General features: G+C 40.8%; 1 long non-coding RNA gene across 1 annotated transcript in view; it reads right to left on the bottom strand.

Moving 5' to 3' along the window:
- The window catches only part of LOC113489885, a 23,405-nt gene extending 22,604 nt beyond the window's left edge, over positions 1-801 (bottom strand). Inside the window, exon 1 of the long non-coding RNA XR_003400107.1 lies at positions 710-801. This is a non-coding gene — a long non-coding RNA (uncharacterized LOC113489885). The remainder of the gene's footprint in view (positions 1-709) is intronic.
- Positions 802-12,336: the final 11,535 nt, after the last annotated feature.

Here is a 12,336-nt window from a genome sequence, read left to right as displayed (position 1 = left end):
GGGGGGGGGGGGGGCAACAACAAAAGGGTAAAAAGAAGTGTCAGTACTTTATGTGGCATGAACAAGGACCTTGTAAATACTTCGTGTAAATACTGGACTGTGAGTATATTGTGCGAGGCTAACCGCAGGCGCTTAGCTGAATAAACAGGAGGATATTTACGTCCATAAATCTCTTTGCTCAAGGCCAGCAATGAGCCTGGACTGATAAGAGCACTGCAAGCTTGTAGAATCATCACATTCCAGGTGAAGGATGAAAAGTGCACTGTGAGGAGGACCCACGGCCTTCCTCCTGAAGACCACCGCCCATGATCTGAGGACCCCTGCCCACAATTTTAGCAGAATCTGCGCAAGCGTAAAGAACTGATAAGCTAATTACCATACAAAGCGGGAGTAGGCAGGTTTTAGGTAATGTATATGTATAGGCGTATCATGAATATGCAATGCTTTGTAATATAAAACTAAGACAAGGTGCCTTGAGAGGTGTGAGCCGTTGGTGGAGCGGAGACTCCCCGGCCACTCAGCACTGTTTTGCTCGTTGCCGCTTGCTAAATAAAGAAATTGCAAGCTCTGACTCACATCAATTCAGGAACTAAATTTATAACAAAATTGATGCCGTGACTCGGATCGTGTTTTTTCTGGAGGAGTTCCATATGGGGGAGGCGCCCTGCTGAATTTCAGCACCTGAGGATCAGTCTTCTGGAGCCCTGACCGACAAACCCTAAAATTCGGCAACAAGAAAAAGAATACTGGTAACCCCATAATCTTTGTGCACGAAGTCCTGGACGAAGATGCAGATTTGCGTGAGTATAGGCCGGTTTCCCATTTGGTTGGGGTTGAGCGTGATGTTTGAGATGCCCAGTAGGGCGAAGCAAGTGTGTACCCCTCGGTAGTGCGGTTCCCATATCCCGTGAGGGGCTGGGCCACGAAAAGGGGGAGCAAATTGTGTGAGTGTGTGGAGATGCTCCGGAAGGTGGGACAGAAGAAAAGCAAGCCTTCTGATCCTATGGGTGGTTCAGGAACCCAGGTGAGGTACCCTCAAATACCACCAGATAGCCCTTTAGGATTGATGTTAAATCATTGGGAAGATTACCGCTCTAGGAGGGGTAAGGACAAAGTAAAAATGATTTATTATTGTGTGGAAGTTTGGAGAGGTAAACAAATTAGGAGTGACCATCTCTTTTGGCCTGGTTTTGGGTCCTTCGAAGAGCGGGTCTGCCAAGTTTTAAACATTTATGTTAATTCAAAGGAACCCTTTAGTTAGGAGGAAAGTGAGTATGCACATGTATGGATAGCATCAGATACCCAAGTAAATTTATACCTTCTGAAAGAGGGTGGAGGAGAGGTCAGGAAAAAGAAGAAACATACTGAGGATGAAACTCCTACCTCTCCCCCTTTTTACATACTTCCACCCCTGACCGCTCCAGAATACTCAGGAGATTCAGATTCCCCATCAGATTCTCCAAAGGAGCAAAGAAGAATAATCTGGAGTCAGACTAGAGGAGGGCAAGGGGATACCAACTTGTACCCCTTAAGGGAGGTGGCTACGGGTGGACCCCAGCCAGGTGTGGGTTATGTGACAGTTCCCCTTAACTCAGGGGACGTTAGAGAATTTAAGAAAGAGATGGAGAATCTGTTGGAGGACCCTTTGGGTGTGCAGAACTGGTGGATCAGTTCTCGGGACCAAATACTTATACTTGGGATGAGATGCAGGCTGTAACGGCTATATTATTCACTGTAGAGGAAAGAGAGATGATCAGAAGGGCAGGAATGAGGATTCGGGACCAACAGCACTGGCAAGATCCAGCAGCAGATGTAAAATGGCCTCTGAATAGACCTAATTGGAATAATCAGAATGAAATTGATAGAGGCCACATGCAAGACTTGAGGACAATTTTAGTCAAAGGCATAAGAGAATCAGTCCCTAGGGGACAAAATATAAACAAAGCCTTTAGTGAACACCAGAAAAAGGATGAAACCCCTACCGAGTGGTTAGAGAGATTGAGGAAAAACCTCCAGCTCTTCTCGGGACTGGATCCAAATACACCAGAGGGGCAGGCATTGTTGAAAACACAGTTTGTGGCAAAAGCATGGACAGATATTAGAAGGAAGTTAGAAAAAATGGAGGATTGGCAGGATCGAGGATTGGACAAAATGCTTAGGGAGGCACAGAAAGTCTATGTCCAAAGGGAAGACGAGACTCAATAGCAGAATGATGGAAGCCACGATAAGAGAGGGACAGAGAGTGAATGGTCCTGGGAGAAAACAGGAAGGCCAACGATCAGGATCAAAGGAACCAGAGAGGGGAAGAGGAAAAGGGATTATTGTTTGCTTTTATTGTGGAGGGAAAGGCCACACGAAGAAGAACTGCAGAAAGAGAATGATGGATGAGAGAATGTTTAAGGAAGATTAGGGGTGTCAGGGGCTCAAGAACGAACTGAGCTCTTGATAAAGTTAAAAGTAGGACCCCAGCAACAAGAGATAATTTTTTTAGTAGATTCAGGAGCAGAGAAATCTACCGTTCAGTCATTGCCCCAGGGATGTGAAATTTCATTGGAAAAAGTACAAGTGGTTGGAGCAAAAGGGGAACCATTTGGAGTACCTGTAATCAAAGATGTACTCCTCGAAACAGATTCTAAAATGGGGATGGGATCCTTGTTGCTTGTAACTGAAGCTGGGTATAATTTGCTGGGAAGGGATTTAATGATAGAATTAGGAATTAGCTTAGAAGCAACTGAACATAACCTCAAAATTAAACTATGTCCCTTATGGGTTGAAGATGAGACCAAAATAAATCCCAAAATATGGTATACCCCTGACACTGTGGGGAAATTGAATATTGAGCCTTTTATGGTGACCATTCGGGACCCTGAGATACTGGTGAGAATTAAACAGTACCCTATATCTCAGGAGGGAAGGCAAGGATTGAAAACAGAAATTCAGAGATTGATAAAGGAGGGATTACTGGAGCCCTGCATGTCTCCTTTTAACACCTCCATTTTACCCGTCAAAAAGTCGGATGGAAGGTATAGGTTAGTCCACGACCTAAGAGAAATTAACAAAAGAACTGTAACCAGATTCCCTGTAGTAGCCAATCCACATACACTTTGAAGACAATTAGGCCAGAATGACCAGTGATACAGTGTAATAGACTTGAAGGACGCTTTCTGGGCGTGCCGCCTTAAAAGGGAATGTAGAAATTATTTTGCCTTTGAGTGGGAGGACCCAGAAACCCACAGAAAAACCCAACTCCGGTGAACAGTCCTGCCCCAGGGGTTCACCAAATCCCCAAACTTGTTCTGGCAGGCTCTAGAACAGATTTTACAAGATTACCAGGTAGGAGACACTCTCACCCTGGTTCAGCATGTAGATGATCTTTTAATCTCAGGGGAAGATGAGGAAATGGTGTGGGAAGAAGGCATCAGGCTGTTAAAGTTTTTGAGTTTAAAGGGACTAAAAGTATCAAAATCCAAATTACAATTTGTTGAAAAATAAGTTAAATACTTAGGGCATTGATTAAGCCAAGGAGCTAAGAAGCTGGATCCAGAAAGAGTTAAGGGAATACTTTCCTTACCAAGCCCAAAACCCAAGAGGTAAGTCCAGCAGCTGTTAGGATTATTCGGATATTGTAGACGGTGGATCGAGGGGTACAGTAGGGAGGTGAAGTTCCTATACAACAAGATAACTAAGGATGGATTACTAAAATGGACCCAGGAGGATGACAGGTGGTTAGAAGAACTAAAACCTGACCTAGTAAATACTCCTGTCCTGAGCTTGCCCGACCTAAAAAGGCCATTATTCTTGTTCACTAACATAGAGGAAGGAACCGCATTTAGAGTATTAGCTCAGGAATGGGCAGGGAAAAAGTAACCAATGGCATATATGTCAAAATTGCTGGATCTTGTAAGCCGGGGATGGCCTACGTGCCTACAAGTTGTGGTGGCAGCCGCTTTGTTAACTGAAGAAGCCCATAAAATAACCTTTGGAAGTGAATTGAAAGTACTATCACCCCATAATATCAGGGGTGTGCTACAACAAAAAGCAGATAAATGGATAACTGATGCAAGACTAGTCAAATATGAGGCGATCCTCATTTCATCCCCCACCTAACACTTAAGACCACATCATTACAAGATCCAGCCCAATTTTTGTATGGAGAGCCTAGTGAGAATCTTTTTCATGATTGCCTCCGTAACATAGAAGAACAAAGTAAAATAAGACCAGATCTGGAGGAAGAGGAATAAGGAAAAGGAGAAAAATTATTTGTAGATGGGTCCTCTCAGGTGGTGGAAGGGAAAAGAAAATCAGGATATGCCATAATTGACAGAAAAACCTCTGAAGTGATAGAATCAGCACCCTTGAGTCCCAGCTGGTCAGCACAGGCATGTGAATTATATGCAGTATTAAAGGCTTTACAGATGCTGAAAGGAAAAATAGGAACTATATATACAGATTCTAGATATGCTCTTGGGGTAGTGCATACTTTTGGGAAAATATGGGAGGAAAGAGGTTTAATTAATTCTCAGGGGAAAGATCTGGTACATCAGGAATTAATACTACAAATTCTACAAGCTGTATGGGGGACCGCCGAAATAGCGGTAGTACACCTAAAAGGACACCAGAGGGGGCTAAACCCTCTAATAAGAGAGCATAACCTGGCTGATCAAGAGGCAAAAAGAGAAGCTTTATTAACATTACACTTAGACGACCCCATAGAAGCTAGAAAGCAGTGTATTAATTGTGGAAGTGATTACTTCCCCTGTTATGCTTGCTGGAAGAACTTCGGGGTAGAGGGTATGGAGTGTGTATGCGAAAGGCCAGGCTTTAAGTGGTGCTATTTTCATGGGAAAACCCATGAGATCTTAAGCTTTACTATACAAGAAAAAGTAAAATTGAATCAAATGGGAATTGAACAAAAATCTAGGGGGAAGTGGGAACTCCCAGATGGCCAAGAAGTTCTCTCAAAACCTGTAGCAACCAAAATAATGCAACAATTTCACCAAAAGACTCATTTGGGAACTCAAGCATTAGTAGATCAATTTGCAACTAAATATATGTGTATTGGGATATATGACATAGCCAAACGGGTGGTAGGGGAATGTCTCCTTTGCCAAAAAGTAAATAAACATCAGATAAGGAAACAAGTGCATGGGGGAAGAAATCTAGCTCATAGGCCCTTTGAGAAAATACAAGTAGACTTTACTGAATTACCAAAGGTAGGGAGATATAAGTATTTACTAGTAATTATAGATCACCTAACCCATTCTGTAGAAGCCTTTTCCACAGCTCACACAGTAACTAGAATATTACTTGAAGAAATTATACCTCGATATAGAACAATAGAAGTAATAGACTCAGACAGGGGCCCACACTTTGTATCTAGAGTGGCCAAAGAGACTTTGGCTGCCCTGGGTACACAGTGGCAATACCACACTCCATGTCACCTTCAGAGCTCAGGAAAGGTTGAACGCATGAATGGGGAGATAAAAAAAAAGCTTACCAAATTAATGTTAGAAACTAAAATGTCATGGGTAAAATGTCTCCCCTTGGCCCTATTAAATATCAGAACCCAGTCCCGAACAGATGTAGAGATCTCTCCCTTTGAAATGTTACATGGGATGCCTTATGATTTGGAAATGCCCCCTGATCACCCCCAACTTGAAGATGCAAGAATAAAATCCTATCTAATACAACTAATGGCAAGGAGAAAACAATTGCAAGCCCGGGGAATGGTAGTACAAAGGCCTCCCTTAGATATAGCAATGCATCAAATTCAACCAGGAGATAAAGTATTGATTAAATCGTGGAAGGAATCCTCTTTAACCCCCCATTGGGAAGGACCCTATGTTGTTCTTATCACTTCAGAAACTGCTATTCGAACTGCTGAGAAGGGGTGGACGCATGCAAGACCCATACGAGATTCGTCCTGGCAGGTGACCAGCTCTCCTGGGGATCTACGAGTCACTCTTCGGACAACCTAAAAGGACACCTTGAACATTGTGAATAGGAGCTTGTAAAAGACTCAATGAATGAGAAGACCCTAATATTTTTTCCAATGGAAACTTGTATCTGTTTTCCCTTTATATGCATAAAGTGTAACATATATAAAGAAGGTTGGTGGATTCATAATGCATATGGAATAAATCTCCGATCTAGTTGTAACTAGTGTTAACAACAGGAACGGAGAGTAACTAACCAGGCTTTAAAAACTGGAGTAAAGACAGGAAAAATAATTGAAGATTCTAAAACTTGGTGGGAAATATTTGCCAAGGGGATAAATCCTGAAAGGGAGTGGACTCACCCTAATTGGCCTACTAAATATCACCCCCAGATTCTAAGGGTGATCTGCAGAAAGCAGATCCCCTGGGTCCCCTGTCAAGGACTTGAGATTAAAGCCAAGAATTGGGAGGCCTATGTATCCCGGAGTAGAGGTAAACATACCCCTGAAGAATACGACTGCTTCTGAGAAGATGGAGCGCCCTGCTGCTCTAAGCAACAGAGTAGGCAGAGGAGGCAGAGACGTACAGAAGTGGGGAAAAACTTTCTACCCTACTCTGAAGGGAAGAGTGAAAGGCCAGGAAAGAGTGCCAAACTCCCTGATACAAAAACAAACAAACAAACAAACAAACAAAACCCAAAAACCCAACAAAAACCAAACAAACCAAAAACCAAAACCAGAGAGAACTTATAAAAGCTTTTAGAATCCCACCAACCTGTTATTGGATTTCTTGGACTGTCTGGCTATGTGTGTTATTCATGTTCATGGTGCATATATCGCCAGTGTGGGCTACTAGAGGAAATAATCAAATAGTGTGGCCTTGGACAGATGCTTATTTTGGACATACAGGCAGTATGGGTAGAGTCTTGGGAATGGAGTTGGCAACTGTTCTAATAAGTGACAACACTATAATTCAGCCAGACAAAGGAAAAAAGATAAATCCAACCCAGACCTGGACAGTTAAAAGCAGGAAAGTGACACAGTCGGTTGTAGACTCTTTAATGCAACTCTGCCCATCCTAACTCAAATTAATATCAAAGAAATTTCCAATGGAAAACTAGGACCTGGAGTGGATCAAACTAATTGTGTGGCTGAAGCTTGTTGGTATACATTTACTGCAACCCAGACAGTAGCCATACTTTGTCTGGGAGGTACTGGACTGAGGGACCGAGATCCAATTGTCACTTTCAGATTTATAGTAAATATAACACAGGAGGAAACTCATACTACTCCTGGTCATACTACCCCTGTCCATACTACTCCTGTTCACGCTGTTCCAACCCAACCGACTGCCGTGTTTAGCCCAAGAATCTTTGCAATAGGACCATACGTAGTCAGGAATACAGGACAGCAACAATTGCTGTTTAACCCGGCATGGTGTCTCAAATGAGTTGAATTGCTGATGCAAAATAATGTTTCAGATATTCAACCAGCTTGCTCACCTTTTCTAAAGACCTCCTACGAGGGATGGACATCCTAACTACAAAAATGAGCTCCTCATACAAGAACACAGAGAGACCTAACCGGTGTTTTGGGAACAGGATTGGGAGTTTTAAATAGCATTGATTCGGAGATAATAATGAACAAATTAGCGAACAAAATTCAATGAGTGATTTGACTAATTTACAAAAACCCTTACAATCTTCTTTATTGGCCTTGGGGGCGAACCAGTGGGTGTTGTCAAATATATTACCAAAAGGAGAAAAGGTAAATGTAAAGGATCATGAATTGATTATAGACACACTTGGCGTGATCCAAAATAACCTCTCTTTGGCTCTCAGCTGCATCCAAGCTCAGGTATGGATGTAGTCGATAGCTGCCTCAATTATAAGAGAAGGTGAAGAAGGCACTCTCCATACTGAAATTTGAAAAATAATAAGGGACAGTGCCACAGATTTTGAGAAGAGACTCCAATCCTGGTGGAACCTAGTAAACTTTACCTACGACCCCATCACAAACACAGCTACGACCTTTGTGCTTAATATATATATATATATATAATGTCACCATATACCAAATTTATCCTGTCATTTCATTAGGGTTGAACCACAATGGAACCATACTCTATCCTTCTGAGTATCGAACATGGGCTCGAAAGGTAAATGAAAAATGGCAATGTCAATTTGGAACCCTGCATTGTACAAGAACAAAAAGGGTTTATTTGTGAAGGCAACACAATTGAAACACAAGATGTTTGTCTAGATACTGAACAAAATATTTGTTCACTTTGAGATCCATCCCAGTGAAAACCCTGAAACGGTACTTATATATATTGGCAAAGGCTGTGCATGTTTAAGGACTGTTTGTGAATTCCTATCCATAGATAGAGTCATTGTAGAAACTAAAATTTATCAAATCTCTGTGTTGGCAATTTCACTAAGATTATCGGATGTGACTTTTCCTATTCGGCCCCGGTCGTGTCTCATCAGCTTTTGCAATCCAATTATAGGCTGATACATACTTTACTACCTACATCCATTGGAATGTATCTCACTTTGGTAAAGCGGTTACTCCAACACAAGGATTTAGTTGAGATTCTGGAGAAAATTAGGGAAAACGGACAGAAAACATTAATAACTGTTCATCATAATGTAGAAAAAATACATCGAGTTTTAGAAAGAGCACAAAAAGATGCAGAGCATAGATGGTGGGACACACTTTTTGGGTGGTCACCTACTGCTACAGGCATTTTGAATAAATTGTGTCACCCAATTGTGGTTCTCCTGATATTGATTTTAATAGGTTTAGCTTTATCAATAGTATCATATGCTATAGCTTGGAAAATAATGAAGAGGTTGACATATCTGATGTCTGTCGCCCGTCCAATGCTTACTGGAGCCAAATACAATCAATTAGATAGCAAATTCGAATTAAAAGAAACTCTTATTTTAAGCCAACAAGCACTCAGAAGATTTGACAGAAAAAATGATAAAAAGAAAAAGGGGGGATTGTGATGGTTAGTAAATTGTTTGTTCATTAAATTCAACAAAAAGGGAAATTGCCACATTGTATAGAATTAACAGCAAGCACTTAGCTGAACTAACATGATAAAACGATGTTGTGTAAAGGGGGGGGGGCAACAACAAAAGGGTAAAAAGAAGTGTCAGTACTTTATGTGGCATGAACAAGGACCTTGTAAATACTTCGTGTAAATACTGGACCCTGAGTATATTGTGCGGGGCTAACCGCAGGCGCTTAGCTGAATAAACAGGAGGATATTTACGTCCATAAATCTCTTTGCTCAAGGCCAGCAATGAGCCTGGACTGATAAGAGCACTGCAAGCTTGTAGAATCATCACATTCCAGGTGAAGGATGAAAAGTGCACTGTGAGGAGGACCCACGGCCTTCCTCCTGAAGACCACCGCCCATGATCTGAGGACCCCTGCCCACAATTTTAGCAGAATCTGCGCAAGCGTAAAGAACTGATAAGCTAATTACCATACAAAGCGGGAGTAGGCAGGTTTTAGGTAATGTATATATATAGGCGTATCATGAATATGCAATGCTTTGTAATATAAAACTAAGACAAAGTGCCTTGAGAGGTGCGAGCCGTTGGTGTAGCGGAGACTCCCTGACCACCCAGCGCTGTTTTGCTTGTTGCCGCTTGCTAAATAAAGAAATTGGAAGCTCTGACTCACATCAATTCAGGAACTCAATTTATAACACCTGCCCTGTATTTTTTCAGAGACATTTTTTTAATGCATAAAACATGGAAGGATTTTTTTTTTTTTCTTTCAGTGAACAGATAATACAAATGATCATATTAGGAAGTTCAACAATTTTAAAAATTATTTCACCTCATATATTATCAGCATTTTTCACTGAATGTGAATCTTGTTCTAGCAATTGTCTGTCATTTTGAAAACAACGGTGTTAATGTCTGTTTACCATTGTGGATTAATATCAACAAAAGTGGACATCATTCATGTACTCTGGTTCTATCTCTGTGATGATGTGAACAGATAGCCTGATAATTAGAATAAAATAGTAAACTTTCTGTTCTTCATTCCAAGGTAATGGGTTATTCACATTGGAGTGCTAGGGTACATTTCCCAGGAGTCTGATTGAGACAAAAGCCCTCCTGAAGCTGGTGCTGGAGCTGAAATATTTGTTGTCTTCTAATAGTGCATGTCATGAAAGCTGTGATTCTTCTTTTATATTTAGTTCAAAATTTTGATTTCATAACTATTTCTGTTCTGGGACAATAACATTTGGTTAGCCTGTCAACCAAGATCCAATTTTCATGATACTATCTCTGTAAACATTGCTCCAGACTGTTCCAGGAGTTGCCAGAGATGCTTTGTTAGTAAGCACAGGCTGTGAGAGACAGGGTAAAATTACACTTATAGACTGGTAAAATAGTCTTTCAAGCAGTCAGGGTAATGTCTGACTCTGCATATATATATGTTGCATTAAAAACACTTTGTGGAAAAAAATGTTTGGGCTTTAAGCAGTATGTATGAGCTACCTGAATACAACATGGAGCTGAAAGATGAGGGATTCTGCATACTGATGGAGTTAGAAGATCAGATTATCCTATATCAGTGCACATAATAGTAGAATAAAGAATGAGTAAATACTTTGTTAAAAAAGTTTTGTGAAATGCCCTTCAGAAGGCATGAAATTTATCAAAACCACCCACCCCCACCAAAAAATCTCCAAACTGTTAAAAGTGTCAAGTCTATTCCAAAAAATCGGTGGTGCTACGTAAAGATTAAGTACACCAGTGTCAAGTTACCAAATTACTACTCCAGGTAAAGCAGGTTAAGATCATTTGTCACCAGACTCCGCCCACTGTGTGATGTAACTATTGGAGGGGGGCACCTCAGGAGCAGCAGTTATTGCTACTCTACCACATGGCTCCTAGACTAGCAACAGGATGGGAGAAGGGTTCTGCTTACCAACACAAACACAAAATGTGATTGTCAACTTCTATGTTCCGTCTCATTATTGTTTTAAAACTTCATTATTCTAGTTTTGGATCTAATAAAATCTGGCTCTGTTGTCATGGGCAAATCTGTTTTTTATCCTTGTCCACATCCTGAAAAGATATGTAAAGGATGCAGAACCTTCATCTGGTCAAAGTGATGTAGAAACTGTAGGAAAAAAATGGGAAACTCCACCTTCTGTCAGAGCAATCTCAAAAGCTTTACAGATGACAGTGTAAGACAGACATAAGGGGAAATGGTAGGAAGAAGGAAGAGTGTAGTACAGTAAATAGTGGGAGACTGCTAGGGAGTACCAGAAGCAGACACAGACCTTCAGGTCCAAGGGAAATATGGGATAATGTAAAGTTGTCTGTGAGTCAGGAAGCACCCCTCCCCCCAAAAAAATTATGTGAGAAAAAGGCTGAAGGAAACAACACACACACTACAAGTCTGAGAAGGGAGAAAAATATTTCTTGTTTTTTACTTCATTTGGAACATCCTGTTTGTAAAATCTGCTCAGATAAACTCTGCCTTTTGAGTGTAAAAGGCAGGGGAGTGTTCTTTTGAGCTGCTCACATTAATTTGGAAAGGACTAGAGAACACCCATCTTGAACCAAGAGCCAATTTCAGGTTTTAGCTGTCCGTGGTAATCTTTGTAGGCTTTAAAAAGGATGCAGGCAAGTCTGCCTCAAAGCTCCAGCCTGGACTTCTGTCCTTAGTATTATGCGAATTAATGTTATGAAAATTAAGTGGATAACAATAAATGACCCTCCGAGAGAGAAGAACAGGAGAAAATAATTCTATTATTGCTTTCATGATATTTCTGAACCTTTTTATTGCTATGAGAAACAGTACAAGAACCATGTCAAGATTTTCTAATCCCACTTCTTGAGACAGAGTGTATTGTCTTTTTCATAATAAACTGCTTCTGATCTGAGATGTGGCTTTGCATTTATACAAATCAACTTTTTTTCCTTCAAACTTGGCAAGATTTCAACACAACAGTACAGACACTGAGAATTTGGTCCTAGCGCGTTCACTTGAAACTTGCTTTATAGCTGGCAGAAGAAGAAACAATAAACCAAGGTTCACATTCATTTTTTTGAAAATATGCAATTGCTCCTACTGTGATCATTTAGAGAAGTGAAGGAGACTGATTCTGGACTGCAGTGTTACCAAGATTAGAAATAGTGTTTGTTGAATAATAAGTATTAATTAAACTGTAATTTTTTTAATATGGATATAGTTGAACTGAAGGTTAGCTAAACTACAACAGTAACAACACACATGCAATTAAAGAGTAAAAAGGAAAGCATACAGCTGTCCCTAACAGAGATGATTCTTGTCTTCAGTTCATAAAGGCCATATTATGGATCAGCTGTCAGGTAGTGAGGCAACAGAAAAAACCTTCA

The sequence above is a fragment of the Athene cunicularia genome (assembly GCF_003259725.1).
Source record: "Athene cunicularia isolate RWA chromosome Z unlocalized genomic scaffold, athCun1 chrZ_part1, whole genome shotgun sequence".
In the NCBI taxonomy this organism is placed as follows: Eukaryota; Metazoa; Chordata; class Aves; order Strigiformes; family Strigidae; genus Athene; species Athene cunicularia.
This window is presented reverse-complemented; position numbering and strand designations above follow the sequence as displayed.